Genomic DNA, 16403 nt, shown 5'->3' with positions numbered 1-16403 from the left:
GCCTTTGCCTGGGCCTGCTGCTGCTTCTTTTGCTGTTGTGGATGCCACTTCAGACGGCCTTTGTTGTCGCTTGCCGTGTGAATGAGTGCAATTAGCAGTGCCACTTGCTCTCAACGATGCCGCTTTGTTTGCTGTCCGGCCGGGACTGATCTGCACCGAGAGTTGCATTAAAAATTAATTGTCCCCTGGTCTTCTTGTCTCTCTCTCTCTCTCTCCACATTGACATTGTTTCGGGTCGTGATTGTGCAGCACAAAAGTCGATTAAACAGGAAAATGGAGTCTGCTCGTAATCAAAATATTTCTGCTACACACCATTAAAACTTCATCCAAAGAGCTGACGCCACTTTTGCTTTGTAATTTGGTTTACTTTTAACGAATCCAGAATTATGGCTAAGGTTATGGCTGAGCTTCTGTGAATCTTTATTTAAAGGCCATCCATCGCCATGTATTGGCATTTTCTAGGCTTGAACAGTTTTTGATTAAAATTACATTTGTTGCCCGCCTTTGAAGTGTCCGGCCGCCTAGGGCTCAACACTCTCCTCAAGAGGGTCAACATTTTGCCAGCTTAGGAAAGGGCACGTGAGTCGAGTCCACAAGGAAAATGGCCAGGGGAGAATTTCCACCCAAATTGTGGCTGGCCAGTTTCCTGTTTGTCTTTCTACCTTTTTATTTTTCCTTGTGTGGTGGGTCTTTGGGCCACGTTAAGGTCCTGATGGATTGTTTGACTAATTCATTTTGCTACAAAATGTGGCCAAAGTTATTAAATTTTTAATGGACGCTTAAAGGCCCGCAGGCCCGCAGGCGCTTTATGTGTTTTTATTTTGCAACGGCCATCTGCTTAGCATTTAAAGTGATTTTAATTTGGATTTTCCCTCAATGCTATTATGCTCTCCCCTCCCGCTGTCGTCTGTTTCTCCCTTCTTTTGGCTCTCAATTATTTTGCCATTGACAATTAGAGACTTTCGCCGCTGCTGCCGCATCTAATGCGATTTGGCCTCATTATTCTGTACAATTCAGTTCAGTTTCCGTCCATTTTCCAAGAGAATTACATTTGATTCATTGAGTTCCTTGGCACCATTCTCGCTCAGCTCCTTGGCACATGAAGTGTCAGGACAAGCCGGGCAAATGGTCGTGTCTAATAGAATTTTAAAAGGAGTTTTCTTCAGAGATTATTTTGTTGTAAACTATTCCGAATAAATGAATAGTTCTAAAAGTCACAATTTGAATGCACCGCGCGGAAAGTTCCATCAAAATTTGCAGTTTCCCCAAAGACTGTCGCAAGCCCCTTTGATCTTTTGCGTGCAGAGGGGAAATCCAGTGAACCAAAAGGCCAAGAGGCGCCCAAGAGGGACAGAGAGGGACCGGCCTGTCCCCGTGGACATGCGAAAGCCTGAAGGACGGAAGCGTCGCTCCCAAACTCAACTCTTTGATCTGTGTGCCATTGTCAGTCCGGCGACTAATTGGCGTTAATTTCGTATGCCCTGTGCCATATGTTCCCTTCCCTAGACTCCACTGATATGCTGGCAAGTTGCACATGCGTTTAATTAGTCGACAATCTGCTCAGCTGTCATCTGAGACTGCGAAATACTGATATTTCCAGATAGCTACAACAATTTGTCACAGTTTGCCAGTGGAAATGGATTTGCTCCAGTGCTAAAATAATCAGCGAGAGAGACATAGCTCTATGATGCTGCTGTAACTGGTGGTGCAGAGCGTACAGAACAAGTGCCAAAGAACGGTTGGTAGTCCCACCAATTAGCAATCATTTATTCCTTCTTAAAGATTCTTACAGCGCAATGGTGTCGACCTGGAGCTCTTGCTACTTGTCGGCAATCATTTGCATGGCATTGGTCTGCAGTGTGAGCGAAGCGGCTGACGTCCATTGTCCACCTTGGCCAAGATGTACGTACATTAAGAAGTGCTGCCAGCGTGCACAGAATAGCATGAGATCGCAGTTGGTTTCACTTCAAGACAGAGAATATAATCCAAAAAGGATGCCGAAACTGACCCAACGCAGCTGAGTATTTGGCGGCTGTACAACTGGAAACATCTCCTGCTCCTTGATATTTGTATTTGCGCAACAAAAATAGAAACTGTGAAATGGGAAAATTGTTGTTTGTATCGCGTGTACAAACTGTAACAAACTGATTGCCAGAAACAGTTCCATTTTGCTTCACGTTTGTGCATTTTATTGATTACAAATATTGCTGCGACATGTTTTCGAGCTGGAAGTGCTTGCTTATTGCGTTAATGGTGTTTCTCGCATTGATCGATCCTCTTTCCTGCAAGGACGCAAAAATAGCGAAATTGTGCCCGCCCTGGCCAAAGTGTCGCAGGTTAAATAGATGCTGCCAGCGCACCAGGAACAGATCTGTAAAATCCAAACGTACAATAAACTTGACTTAACTTTTGCCTAAACAGAGTCGAGAAGCAGAGTCAGCATAATGAGCACAAGCTGTCCCCCAAATTTGAGTTTATGAATGGGACTTTTGCTGCACTTGTGCTAATTGTGGGGGCATGCAGCTTGCAGCTTCCAGTGTGGCAGACTGGCAGCTAATTTTTGCCAGCTGTCAGCGCTCTTCATATAAATCTTTCAAAGTCAACAGCATTGCACCCACGTGCCACATCAGTTCGCATTCATGTCTGTCGCACGCACTCTCCCAGTGTCGTATCCATCACTTTTGCAATCGTCAGTGGTGTCACCGCATGCAACGTCGCTTATCGCTCAGCTCTGTAATGATGGCAGCGGACCCCAAAGTCACCCATGTACCATCATCCATCTGCACGAACTTCTGTTGTACATTTTTCATAACGCAATTCATGTGCCAGCGACAAGACTTCGTGCCGCTCAAAATCTTCCAAAGGGAAAAATGCGGCACAGTGGTTGCAGATAAGTTTTATTTGATAATCAGAGATTTTTAACCCCACACATTCCGCTGGGAAAATCATTAATCGAATGCACAAACTTTTCTGTTTAACAATCGAACATTTGTGCATATTTATAGCTGGTGCTGGTGCTGGTCCTGGTCCACTGTGCGTTGTCATAAAAATTGTCTCATTAATCATCGCACGACACGCTGGAGCTCTTGTGCTGTGTGTGCTTTGGGGTGTTCTGCTATTTCTGTGCTGTTTGCAGGAAACATGGACTTAGTGTGAAAATCCAGCGAGCAATTAAATTGGCTCCCCTCTGGCGGAGCATCGCTGCAGTTCCATGCCCACTCCCGAGTGCAGGGAGCATAAATCAAAGGAGCGCTTCCCCCCCCCCAAAACCAGACGATGGAAATGGCAGTTTTATTTTTATATTCCATCCATGGACGTGGCACTATAAATTGTCTGTGCCGCATTTAAAAAATAGCAACTAATTAATTTATTTTTTCACGCCCTGGCTGGGAAGTGCGCATTAATAAACAATTAAGTCGTTTTAATTGCAGTTTGCCTTGTGGATTATAAAGTGCCGAGTGAAAATCGCACCGCTACCCGCCAGCCAGCAGCCATAATGAGCGAGAGGCTGGTTCTCCTCAGCTTCAGAGCCAGCTAAAATTCGTTTATTATTGATCAGTCTGGGCCATAAGCTGCTTAGCCTGGCCTCGTGCCCGTTCCCCAGAGCGGGCACCCCAGTCCGGGCGGCTCCTGGAAAATGTTTTCTGCTCTTTTGGCTAATCCAAAAATCTGCACAGCACACACACACACACGAGTATGGACTTGGTAATTTAATTTGTGATGCATTGATAATGGAAAGCCCTGCCCTTCTTAAAGTATCGAAAATTGTCGTAATTTCCACACAAAGTTTGTATAAACTCAAATTTCAAAGGCTCCTTTCTGTGAAATGAAATTTTCCACTTGCAAACTTTTGCCTTTGTCGAAGGTTTTGTTTTGAGTCATTTTGTACGAAAGATTCTTGGAAATAGAATTCATTTGATGAGCAACCATTAACATACCTTTCTAGAGTTGAGCTTCAGTTGAAGAAGATCTGCAAGTAGAGAGGAAATAACTCATTTTAATATTATAATTAATTCAGTGAAAAGTCCTGCTCAATTTTCCCAGAATACTCGAGTCTGACACTCCATTTGCCTCCTCTCGCTGTCATCTGGGCAAAGTTAATATGTAAGGACACGTTAAGCAGGCTTGAATGATGTGTATCAAGGACGAAGGGAAGAAAAACTACCAACTGTGTCAGCAGAAAATGAAGGAACAGAAAGAACAGTGCCCAATGCAGTGTCTGGTGAGACATTGATGGGAAAAGGGGGAACAAGGCCGAGAGGAAAACAAAATGGGAATGACGATAGACATTGAACACGAAAAGGGAAACTGGAGCGAAGACATTAGCCACGAATGACAGCAGCCAGAGATACAAGATAGACACTTGGCTTATATCCGTATGCTGCTCGATGGCAACATGCAACCGAAAGGCGTCGAAAGTGCGTGCAGCAAATTGAGGCAAGCTCGGTGAACAAATGCCAATTGACAGGCAGATGTACGAATGCTTTCAATGGCAATTCTGCCCTAGAAATTCAGGGATTTCTAAACAATTTGAAAGGCACAAAATGATGGCAAAATGCATGCATTTTCCCGAGCTTAAAATATATTTTTGAAGCACTATTTATTAGCTCTTATTAGCTGCTGAATGCCGTCTGTAATATAGTTCGTGGACTGTACACAGCATCCAACATCATCGCCCTGAGCTCATTTCAGGCTTTCACGCAATGCATTTTCTGTTCAGCCTTAGTCGGAGCCAGAGCCTGAGCCAGATGGAGTCTTAGTAAGCAATCTGTAACATGTTGCCCGTTTGAGTTGTTCTATTGAAAAGCGTTTTTCTGGCGCAAGGACAGATGGCCTGCTCTGGGCTCTTGGCCTACATCCCCATATTCATCACTCACTCACTTAGTCAGCGTGCTGCCTCAGAGGCTGAGGATCGAGTGGGTGGTGGTGAGTTGGTGTGGCCCCGCCCAGCCCAGCACAGCAGCCAAAGACGATGCTCCTTCGTCATCATCGTCTTCTTTTTGTTGGGCAAATACGCCATCTGGCAGAAGGCTTTTATTTCCCATTTCTAGCAGAGTCCTAAGTGCAGAAGAGGAGAGCGAAATGCCTTTCATGCCCTTGCCTTTAGTTTAAATATTTATGCAGGCGCGGGCATTTGATGAGAAATATTTCGCAATTGCTTCTACAGGCGGCTCTCAAGTATTTTGCTTTTATTATTATTGAAATCCGGGGCCTAGGCTTGCTTATGGCAAGTATTTTCTTCATCTGCTGCTGCTTGCACTTTGGCCTGGATACCCAAGGGATTGCTTAGCACTTTGCCTTTGATTCCGAATGCAACGATAAATCTCCATAATCATTTGGGGCTATGCAAATTGATTGCGAATTGAAACGGAGAAACTGACACCTTCGTTCAATTAAATCATTGTGGCTGCCATTCCATACGCACTTCCAGAACAATATCCAGCACACTGCCACTGTTCGTGGTAGGGCAATTTTTCAAGAGATAAAATCAAGACCAAACAAATCAAATCAAATGCAGACAGACACAGACAACACAATGGAAACTACAAGCAACAAAACGTGTTACAGCAAACAAGGAAAGTAAATTAATAGAAAACAATAACCATTCCCTTTATTATTATTACTGCAGTGAGACTTCCAAGTGGGTCTCTAGATTCGAATTTGTTTTTCTTTTCCTTTTTGTTACCCTCACAGAGAGTACTTGAATTTTGATCAGGTTTATGCTGTGCGGAAAAGTTTGCATAATCCAAATGGATTTATTCTGTTCTGCGGAATCCAGCTAATAAATATTATTATGGAACAAATCAGTATTTGCTAGTAGGAAATTACTTTTATCCACTGCTTAGTGAGCGAATTGTCTGCCAGGGTATGCAAAGTTTCGCCAGCTAAAGTTCGAGTTTCTTTCTTGTGGGCACAAGTGTGGTGTTTGGTGATGTGGCTGTCTGTGCATGTGATTTACACAACGGTTTGTTGGTGAAATACAAATCATGTTGAACGCATACGGCCTTGCCCCAAAAGCATGCCACACAATCAGAGCTTCCCATGGGTAAGGTGTGCCCCCTGCCTGATGGCTGATATCTGGGGGGAATATCTGAGGTTTTGTCCTGCCAAATGGCAGAGTGTTTCTCTTTTTTATAAACTCTCTGCAGCAACAGCAGCACGCACACCTACCAAGAAATCAGCCACGACTACAAAAAAAAGAAGAGAGAGAGAGAAATAGTAAAGTGGGATAAAAGTCTCACAAGGAAAACTTTTGCCAGGTGCTTGCCGGTGTGTTGTTGTGGCATTACGTGCATTGCATGTCGAATGTTGGTAGCAAAGTCTAAAAAACATCAAACACAAACATCTAGCTGCGGCAACTTTATCTAAAGTACAATGTTGTGCCCTCAGCTCTTTGGTAGCTGTAGCCCCAAAGCAGTTTCATGTTGTAATACCCTACGCAAATGGTACTATGATTCAGAGTAGATGCTGCCACAGAGACTATTGTCCAAGGGTACCCAAAGGTCGTTGCAGCTTACACCATCCTTTTCTGTTCTTGTTTTTTCCAGCCCGATTTGTGACCAGAATGTGGCAGTCCCATCGTGTGAGCTCTTTATCATTTCTTGTTGTTTTGGCCAAGAATTCAGCTGCTTTAAGCCGAAAACGAAACTGTTGTTGGTCGCCCCCCCCCNCCCCCCCCCCCCCCCGTCTCATGTTGGTATTTTTGCTATCGAATTTTATTTACTTTACCCACCCGTTCGTGTCGTGTTTGGCCGCCTTGCAAATGGCACACCAATGATTTTTAATGCGATTTCAAACAAAATAAAAATAAATTTAAAAAGCATTACATGAAGCAGTGCGCCCGTCGCTGTAGTGTTTGGATCCGGCTGTTTCGAGCGGCTTTAGCCTGACAGGGCAACCTTTTTTAAGTGGCTCTGCCTGCCGCCTGGCCCATGGAAGTGGCTCGTATTCGGTTTCGGTTTCGGTTTCGGCTTCGGCTTGGGTTTAGTTTTTTTTTTTTGTCGGGCTGAGATAATGTGTGGACGTGGGTGCCTGGAGAGTGACTTTATTTAATGCCATTAACGCAAATTGAAAGTTTTACGCTTTTAAGCCCCTTCTCCCTGGCTCTGGCTCTGGCCCTGGCCGTTGCATGCGCAATTGAGTTTTTTGGGTCTCTGATTCGTAATGCGTTCTTTATGACATTTCATCGGATAGAAATAGTCAAGGCAGGGGCCATATAGCCTGCGCATATAAAGGATTTGCCGTAAAGCCATTCATTGGCTTGTATAATTCACTTTTGCCTCACTCATTAACCTGCTCCTGAGTGCCGCACACGCAGTGTGTGCTCGGAATAAGCCAAATCCCATCACGAGCCGCGTACGTAATTGTGTTGCCAGAGAGACACCTGCAGTGGGCCAAAAATAGAGAAACTAGCTCGGCCCATTCACATTTTCTATGGCCCCTCTATGGCTGACAGCCGCCAAGGACGCGGCTTGGGCTTTATTGCCAACACTTTGTCGCCGCTGGAAGCGCAGGCGACAGTGGCAACCCATTACAACTACTTAGGGCATGTAAATAACCCAGAAATAAGCCAAGGCGAGTGATGAGCAGGTAACCAGCATACCCGCTAGAACAAGCCACCAGTCTGCGAACCACTCCATCCACTCCATCCACCCTCCCCCAGCCTGTGAAGCATTAACATAATCGTTATGGTTATGCGCGACGTGTGCATAATGGCCGAAGCAGGGAAGAGAGAGAGAGAGAGAAGAGCTCCCTGAGAGCCAAGACACAGACTGCGACTGCGACTGCTACAGCGACAGCGACACAAGGATAAGGAATAAAAAAATAAACTATGTTAAGTGCGCCGACATTGTGATATATAGTTAGCTCCACCCTTCGCAGGGCAACAGCTACTGTTGCTTTTTCGGAGGTATTTACCTGATGGGATTATATTTTTTCCAAGTATATTACACTGAGAAAACGCTGCAGAATCAGCAGAGTTTTGGGTTTCTTATTTGCATATGTTATAGAGAAAAGTATTTGGGTTTCTTTTAAGCGAAATTGAGGGTAACCGCTTCAAGCAAATGCTTCTATAAGTCACCTTAGTGGAAAATCTTTCTTGTACTTCTACTTGTACTTGTTCGGCTTTAAATTTCCATTTGCCATTTGCCAGGTGTGCATATGAAGTAGCTGCCATGTGGCATACTTTTCGGTAACACTGTAGCATACCACAAGCAAAAATACAAAATACGAGTAGCCCACTCCAGCTGGGTTTTGCCAATTGCGATCCCTAGACAAAACACCAAAACGAGCAAGGGCGAATTCGCGTCACTGCGAATTCCAAACGCAAAGAGAAAACGCAAAGAGAAAACGAATTCCAAACGCGAGAGCGCACGCAAAGAGAAAACGAAGGAGAGCGAATTCAGAGCGAGAGCGGACAACCGATCGGCGAGAGAGCGAGACCAGACGACGAACGACGCAGAAATCGAATTCTTGTACCGTTATATATACATTATATACATTATAAGAGCACACAGCCAGTTCTTGGAAATAGTACAAGAAAATGCGAACTTAAGAAAGAGAAAAAGAGAGCGAGAGAGCTTAGTCTGGAAGATGCTTAAGATTCCACGTGCATAACTTATGAAATAAAAATTAAAATTCCAATTGCAAACGGCACTAATAAAACATTTTGAAGTGCTGCGCCTGCGTCTGCACACATTGCCGGCCCAAACGGTGGCACAGGTCAGGTCAGACACAGTGGAGCAAAAGCAATTATTTTAGGCAAGAAAAAAAGGAGTACACAAATTTGTAGCTAAAGAAAATGCAGATAAATCTTCCAATACAGCAGGAACCAAATATAAAATTCTCAAGCCACAGCAGAGCATCTTTTGAAGCCACAACCTTCCACTGTGCGTATACATATGTACATGTATGTGCGTGCGTATTTCTGGTTGTGTCTCCGACCGACACACACATACATTTCCAGAGGATTATTAAAAATTTCGCCCAAGAGGCATCTATCAGTTATGAGACTCACCCGCCTCGACACTACGCGACTCATTTCAATGAGCTCTGGAGCAGACTTTCGGTTGCGGTGTGCAGCACCCTGTGACGCATATTCTTGGCAAAATGGTGCCTCTTTTGCCGCTCTCCCTCCCGCTCTCTCTCTCTCTCTCTCTCTCTCTCTGGGGCTCTGTCTGTAGAGCTTTGGGGCCGCCACATCATGTAATTGGCATTCCGCACACTGACCGAAATGAAAATGCTACGTGCTTTCATTTCAGGTTACGACAGTCGGCAGTCGGCAGTCGGACAAGTCAGCAGAACGCTCCATTGACCACCGATGGGAAAGGTCTTGGCAAAACGGAGAACTTGCCGTTGTCCTTTCATCGTGGCACCCAAAAACGAAGCTTATTTGTTGTGTTTGGAGCCCCCGCTTCATTCGTTTTAATTTTTTACGTTGCGGGCATACCGAGAGAGTGGCAGAAGGAAAGAGATTCGGTGATTCTTAAAGTCAATCACATTACACGAGGACATCGAACATCAAACATTCGACAAAGGCTCTCGAGAGCACCCCCATCCGAAGATGATGGCAAATATTTACTTGGCCCGCATCCCGCATATACCTCGTGGGCCTAAAAGGGTGCGGTTTGAGCTCCCTCGAAAATGGATACGCATATTGAACACCTTCTGGCATCACTCCCATCCACAGAACTCGCTCAGTTCCGTTTTATGTGCAAAATACATACGACAAAAATTTCATTTAATTCCGATTTTTTCATTGAATACTTTTGCATGTCGCCTGCCACTGACAGTTGGCAAATTTCGTTGTCAGCCTCATGCATCTTTAAATGGTTTGTGGGTCGATTTTTTCGATTTCCTGATAGCTTATCCAGCCCCATCTGTTGAGATAAGCGATCGAATGTTTGTGTAAGTGGGTCACCAAATGGCTGAAGTTTCCTTTTAAAGAAGTCATGGAGATGTGCCTGAACTCTGGCTTTGAGCAAACAATGATTTATGCGCCACATAATCCCTGGTCTCTGCTGCCTTGGTGTTAGTCTTAGGCGCGGAAACCTTTCTAAGCACCCAAAATACTTGTAAATTTGTGTGGGATTCACTCGCTGCCACTCAGTTCTTAGCCATCAAATTTATGAGCACTCGTCACACTAACTCATAAAAACGCCGTCTATAAAGGGGAAATTTTAAAATGCTGCCGTTATCCGGACAAGGATGGATACACGAGACACCACTTTGCATGTGAAAGGGCTTTGTGGTGGAGCTGGAAGCCCGAAGCCACCGATGAGATTTATGTACTCTAAAGCTTAGACGGAGCTCTGGCCTGTGTTTTGTGGTAAACAGCCAGTCCTGCCGCCAAATCCTGCCACGCACTCGAGCCAGCCGCCTGCCCTTTTCAGGGGTCCTCGCTGCCGAGGACTTGTCGCTATTTATTCTACTAAAAACGCAATAATATATCATCTACAGTTTATCATTGCTATGACGCCAGACCGAAATTATTATCCAACGAATTTATTGCCTTACAATAAACGCAAAGTGCATGTGTATGTGCCTCGCTCTCTCTCTCTCTCTCTCTCTCTCTCTCAGTCTGTGCAGAGAGAGAATTGCTCTGTATTTGTGTTTGCGTCTAAGAGAGGGAATCACTCCTTGTGTGCGGCAGGAGCTTGGCAGAGCTCCAGAAAATACAACATTTTTAACGTAAACTGTTTTGACGATGCCTCAAAACACACACACCCAAAGGGAAGCTCCAAATAATATTGGGAATAAAAGATACCCTGGCATAGCTCCAGCATTTACTGTGTCCAAGATACCCTGCTGGATCCTGCCTCAACTCAAACTGAACCTACCCCACCTACCCTAGCTCTTTTGAGTGAGGCAAAAGATGTGTACAGGACCATGGCAGGCATTTGTAATAAAATTGCTGGCATGTTTGCTCACCCATCTCTCACTCGTGTGTCTCTGCAGGCCAACATAAGTCTGGTGAATGTTTTCCGCCAGGACACACACACACACACACACACACACAATTCTGGGCTTATATATTCATGGCAATCTCTAGAGCTGTCACAGACTGACTCTGGCCCCAGTCGAGGCGCGCATATTTTTTACTATTAGCCAAAAGCAAAAGCACAAAATTTGTCAGCCAAAATCAAATTGCTCGCGCTGTCAACTTTTTTGCGTAACAATTTTCTCCATCTCCTGCGAGTAGTACATTTCATTTTTTTCGCAACGAGACAAGTAACAGAAGTTTTGCTAAATTGTCAGCTGCTGTTGGCCTCATGCTCCCACATTTATCCATGCTCTCCATTATTTGTTGTACCCTTTTTTGCTGTATATATTTTTACGACAGGAAGCGCCCAACACACATCCACATGGTTTTGTCCTAGATACTAGTTTCCTTCTGGCAACTGTTTGTCCAAATTGCCACACATTTTGTGCATAAATGACAAATGCCTTTGATGGCATAAAATATGACTTTGAAAATTGTTTTGTAGCAAATAAAAATGGGCGTTGGCATGACTATGAATGACTGAGTGCTCTCTGCCTTGGCTCTACATCATGCCTCAAAGTAGAGTGGCGGCATTGAGTGTGAATCGTTTTGATTGCCGAGAGCCCTGCCCAACTAAAAAAAAATGATTTGTATGTACTATTATTCATTTGATCGATTGGGGTTGCTTATTGCGGAAACAAACTACAGAAAGTCAGGGAACAAGGAACAAATTTACAACTTTCAGGCAACAATTTACACGAAAACCTGTGGGCGGAAACAGACTAAAGTCTGTGGCAACTTTTGAAACAAATTAATTGCCGCTTTCGCCTAAAAGTTTGCCCACTGTTAACAATTCTGCAACTCCACCAAATGTTGCCTTTTACACAAAACTTTCATTTACATGCGGCGCCATATTGGCGGCACAACTCTAACTTTGCGACGAGTACAATGACACTTTTCAGCCCATTTCCATCAGTATCAATGTCAGCTCTCACTTGACATTGATATCAATTTCCCCCACACTCACACATGAGCTGGAGAGCCTCCAATTTGCGCGTTTCTCAATTAGCTGACGATTGACTTGTCAAAACATCAATTATAAGTGACACTCGTCGAATGTTTCACGGTTTCTTGGCAGCGTCCCTGCTGCGCCCCCTAGTGCCACACATGATGGCTGGGAAAAGCCATTTGCATTTACAACTCGAAATGTGAGTTTCTTGTTTTTGGAACCCAAACTCTCCCTCCCAAACTCGCATAAACATGGCCCATAAATGGGCGCGTTAAATATTTAATTGGCATAATGCTAATCATTCAATGGCTGGCAAAATTCATTAGCAGTCGAACGCTCGGAAACCTCAAAGCCCCCACCAAAAACCTCGGAAAACCATCCCAAAACAGCAGAGAACTACAAGCCCCTCGCCACAAATGTGGCGCACGTGCGTCTGCAACACTCTGCCCCCTGTCAGCTGATGCTGCTGCCCCTGCTGCCCCTGCTGCTCTGCTGGTAAGCAAACATTACACAATTTTGATTGTATTTCCGTTCCGTATACGCAGAAAGGCAGGATACAACAGGAAAAAGAGGGGTAGCGGTGACAGCAACCGGAAGTTTCGCTTATTTCCGTTTGTTTACCTGTACGCTGTGCCTTGATTAAATGTCAGGTTACGGGGCTTCGGGGGCCTCAGTTGGGGGCCTGCTTATGTAAGAGCGTACGAACGAGTCGCATTGCTGGCTTTGGCTTTGGCTTTGGCTTTTGCGGTGCCCCAAGCTCAGCCACAGCGGAAAGTTGAATATTTTCAGTGGCTGAATACAATTTTCACCTTATTTTGTTGCTTATTTTTGGGACTGCTAATGCGCATACGTCAGCGTAATCTTATTAACAAAGGAAAGCATTCTAATGATGCCAACACTAAATGCCTCTTAGCCGGGCAAACGAACACGAGACGGCACATAATTTAGGCTTTAAGAAAGCAGCCAGCCTCTGGGGATCAGTCGGATTAGAAACGGTTTAGTGTGGGTTTTTTTGTGTGTAGAAGGGAAACAATCGCGAAAGATGTATGTGAATGCCTCTGTCTCTTTTTGCAGATATAATTTAATCGTTAACATATTCCACTAGTTCTCTGTCACGACAATTGCAACTGTAGGCCTGTCGTACACACGGACACAGATCCAAACAGATCCGCGACTGCAGCTAATTAATTGCCCGCAAAAGTATGCTAAGGAAAATGAACATTTGCTCCGCCATTCTGCCATTCAATTGTTGTTGCTCTCTGCCTTGTTGTTGCTGCCGGCACATGCTTTGGCATAATTTATGCACCCAAATAATGTTCGTACATAACTCCCTTATTTACTTATTTTCTTACAGCATTTTAGGGTTTTTTTTTTTCGCCACGAAAGCGTTTTATTTGCATGTCTGCTTGGGGCATTTGCATAATTGTTAAACAAACAAGTCTGTAAATGCTTTGGGCACTAGCCAAATGATACAAAATTAAGGGAAGGTGGGCTATGCAATAACTAAATAAATTTTAGATTTATTTCAGATTTATTTTCATTTTTTCTGTTTACCTCAAGAACCTTTAATATCCATTTGCTTGCTCCTGATTAAATTACTGATGCAATCTATTAAATGTTGAACTTATCGCAGCTCTAAATCAATAAGTCTATATATTAGCCCCTACCAACACACACACACACACACACAGACACACACAGACACAGATGCACATAAAAAGCCATTCAAGCGTTTCATAATGATATGAGAAAAGGAAGAGCGTGTCGAGAGATGGGAAAAAATAGCTAGCCCAACACATTGCCTCAACTCATTTTCGCATAAAAGGACGCCAATGTGTCGGGGCTGGCAAAAGGCCAAAAATGGTGTGCACACACACACACAGCGCTCTCTCTTTCTCGCTCTTTGCCTGCTTCCTATATAGAGCCATTGGTACGTGGCAAACAATAAATATAGGAGTATGCTGCCAGCACAAGAGACCAACTAAATTATCAGTAATATTGGAGCACCAGGATAACGCTGTGTGTACCCTTCGCTGGGCGTGGCAAATAAACACATCAGCCAAAATGCTTTTTACTTAAATTAACACAACACCGAGCAGCTTGGCTCGCGTTTTGGACTAAGCGGTCTGCACCCATTAACTTTCATGTGTGTTCGCTGCATATTGTCGGGAGTCTACTAAACGAGATACATTCAAGAGCTGCCACAGCAGGAAAATCAATGTAAATTGCACAGAATAACGCCAGTGGGATGCTCTAACGCAGGCAGCAATGAACAAAATCAATTCGAATTATATTTATATATTTTGGCCATTTATTAAAAATGCAAAGAGCAAATGCACCATTTTGCATAGATATTTTCTGACAGCAATAATTTGACCACATAGAAATATTCCATTTGTTACTCATTAACATTGAGGCAGTTTTTATTTATCATCAAATTGATTTTGATTTTATTTCCGTGCAGTGAGATTCGAGCAAGAACTTGATTGGTTATGCAGGCGCACATCAATAATTGAATTTGGCCAAATTTGTTGATGGCACAGAGAATTACGTAATGGCATCATAATACCCAACTCGCTAGGGTATAGCAGAGGCAGAGCTTCAGCTGCGCCCCAATCCTTCCTGCTATGGCATACTTAAGCAATCGAGGCAAATGTTTTATCGTCACTTTGCCATACAAATACGCACACATACATGTGTCTATATACTCACAGTATACACAGTTTATATGTATAGATGTGCGTGCGTGTGTGTGTGTGGCATACAAAATGGCGCCAGTTGCCTTGTGCCTTTGGGCTCTGCATCTCTCGGTTCGCCTCAATCTCAATCGTCAGAAATGTCCATCAACGCACGAATGAGTGGGAGTGGGAGTGTGAGGGCGAAATGGCAGAAAAAGGGATTGCCATTGAGGGTGCAAAGATACGGCCAAAGACAAGCTTTAGCAAAAACTAAACAGAAACACCAAATACTTATTGTTCAGACGAAAATGTTTAATAACGTCCCAAGACCTCTCCCTCTCTCCTCTGGCATTGTAAATTTAATAAAGCTGTGCGTAAATAGCAAGGATGAGGGTTGAAATCAAGAAGCCAGAAATTATTTGGTTACGCAATTACCACAGCAACACAACCAGTCAGGTTCAATAGGCTTAAACAATTTTGCCCCGAAAGAACCGGCGCCCTCGGAAAACAAACAAATAAATTCAATGGCAAAAGAGGCAACAACTTTTCAGGCCCAAAACACACACAAACACAAATAGTGAAAGTTTAAGTCAAAGCAACAAAAGCCGTCTTCTAAATTGCCACAAAATGTATGATTATTGTTGAATATAAACAGCAAATGCGCGAAAATAAAGCTGCATGAATGGGCCAGAATGGGTAGAGAGGTTCTAGTTGAATGAATGTACAAATGCCTTTGTTCTCTGGGCGAAATAAATAAATAAATGAGTTTGTCTACACCACTTCAAAGAGCAACAAAATCAAACTGTTCAATGGCCGCAAAAATGTAGCCAGCTCTACATAAGGGTGGGAATTTTGATAGAAAATCTGCAGAGTTGGAATCATTTTATTTTGGCGGCTTACCCGCGGAAACTAAACAAATTTCAAATAAAATACCCAACATAAACGAACTATTTTTGAATTTATTTGCGTTTATTTATTGTTTACTCACTTGTCAGCAGATGATTTATGTCAACATTTATTTATCCGCTGCCCTGCAGAGGATTAAGCCATCCAGGAGGCCATGGCCATGGCCATGGCCACAGAACGGAACTGCAACTCAATCACAGACACTTTGAAAGAATTTATATTTATTGCACTTGCTGCCGAGCGGATCAGATCAACGCAGCCCCAATACGTCCATCAAAATATGTGGAGAATATGAGCAATAAATAAAATATAAACCGCGTTGTACATTGAATCAATTCGCGTTGACTTGCTGGCCACAAAAAGCAGCACAAAGTGCCATCAATCAAGCGTAAGACACAAACAGAAATGGGACAACAAGGTTGAGCGCTCAAACTGCACATGGGCTTAAACATTTAATTAAAAATGGTCTGGCACCAGGCAATATTCGTCAAAGTGATTGGCCTCGAAAGCGGCTTAGGGAACTCAAGTAAATGAAATGTTATGGCTGCTGGAAAGACGGTCTTTAAAACAGCACACAAACCGAATCGCAGTAAACACCAACACCCTGGCGAGGGTGTTGTGCCTGCAGGAGCATGGCGAAATTTGCATATTTTAAATTACTAGTGGGGTCTCTTGGCCGCGATTGCTTTGGGTTGGGGTTGACAATGCCAAGACAACTCCAATTTATATGTCATTTGTTGGCAGTTACTCAGTCTCCTCTCCAGGCACACACACACACACATAATTGCACTCATAAAATGCCAAAAGCCTAGGATGGAAGGAGAGGGTA

At 43.8% G+C, this 16403-nt stretch overlaps 1 protein-coding gene and 1 long non-coding RNA gene across 2 annotated transcripts in view; one reads left to right on the top strand and one right to left on the bottom strand.

Moving 5' to 3' along the window:
* LOC117584365 overlaps nucleotides 1-16403 on the bottom strand; it is a 36128-nt gene that overhangs the window by 10790 nt on the left and 8935 nt on the right. The window contains exon 3 of the mRNA XM_034273204.1: nucleotides 3939-3970. The gene's annotated coding sequence lies outside the window, so the exon portion shown is untranslated. The remainder of the gene's footprint in view (nucleotides 1-3938; nucleotides 3971-16403) is intronic.
* LOC117584366 lies at nucleotides 1706-2109 on the top strand. Its single transcript, XR_004573847.1, has 2 exons — nucleotides 1706-1738; nucleotides 1783-2109. It is a non-coding gene; the product is annotated as an uncharacterized LOC117584366 (long non-coding RNA).

This window comes from Drosophila guanche, unplaced genomic scaffold, assembly GCF_900245975.1.
Source record: "Drosophila guanche unplaced genomic scaffold, DGUA_6, whole genome shotgun sequence".
Taxonomy (NCBI): domain Eukaryota; kingdom Metazoa; phylum Arthropoda; class Insecta; order Diptera; family Drosophilidae; genus Drosophila; species Drosophila guanche.
The sequence above is the reverse complement of the archived record's forward strand: the minus strand, read 5'-3'. Positions and strand labels throughout refer to the sequence as shown.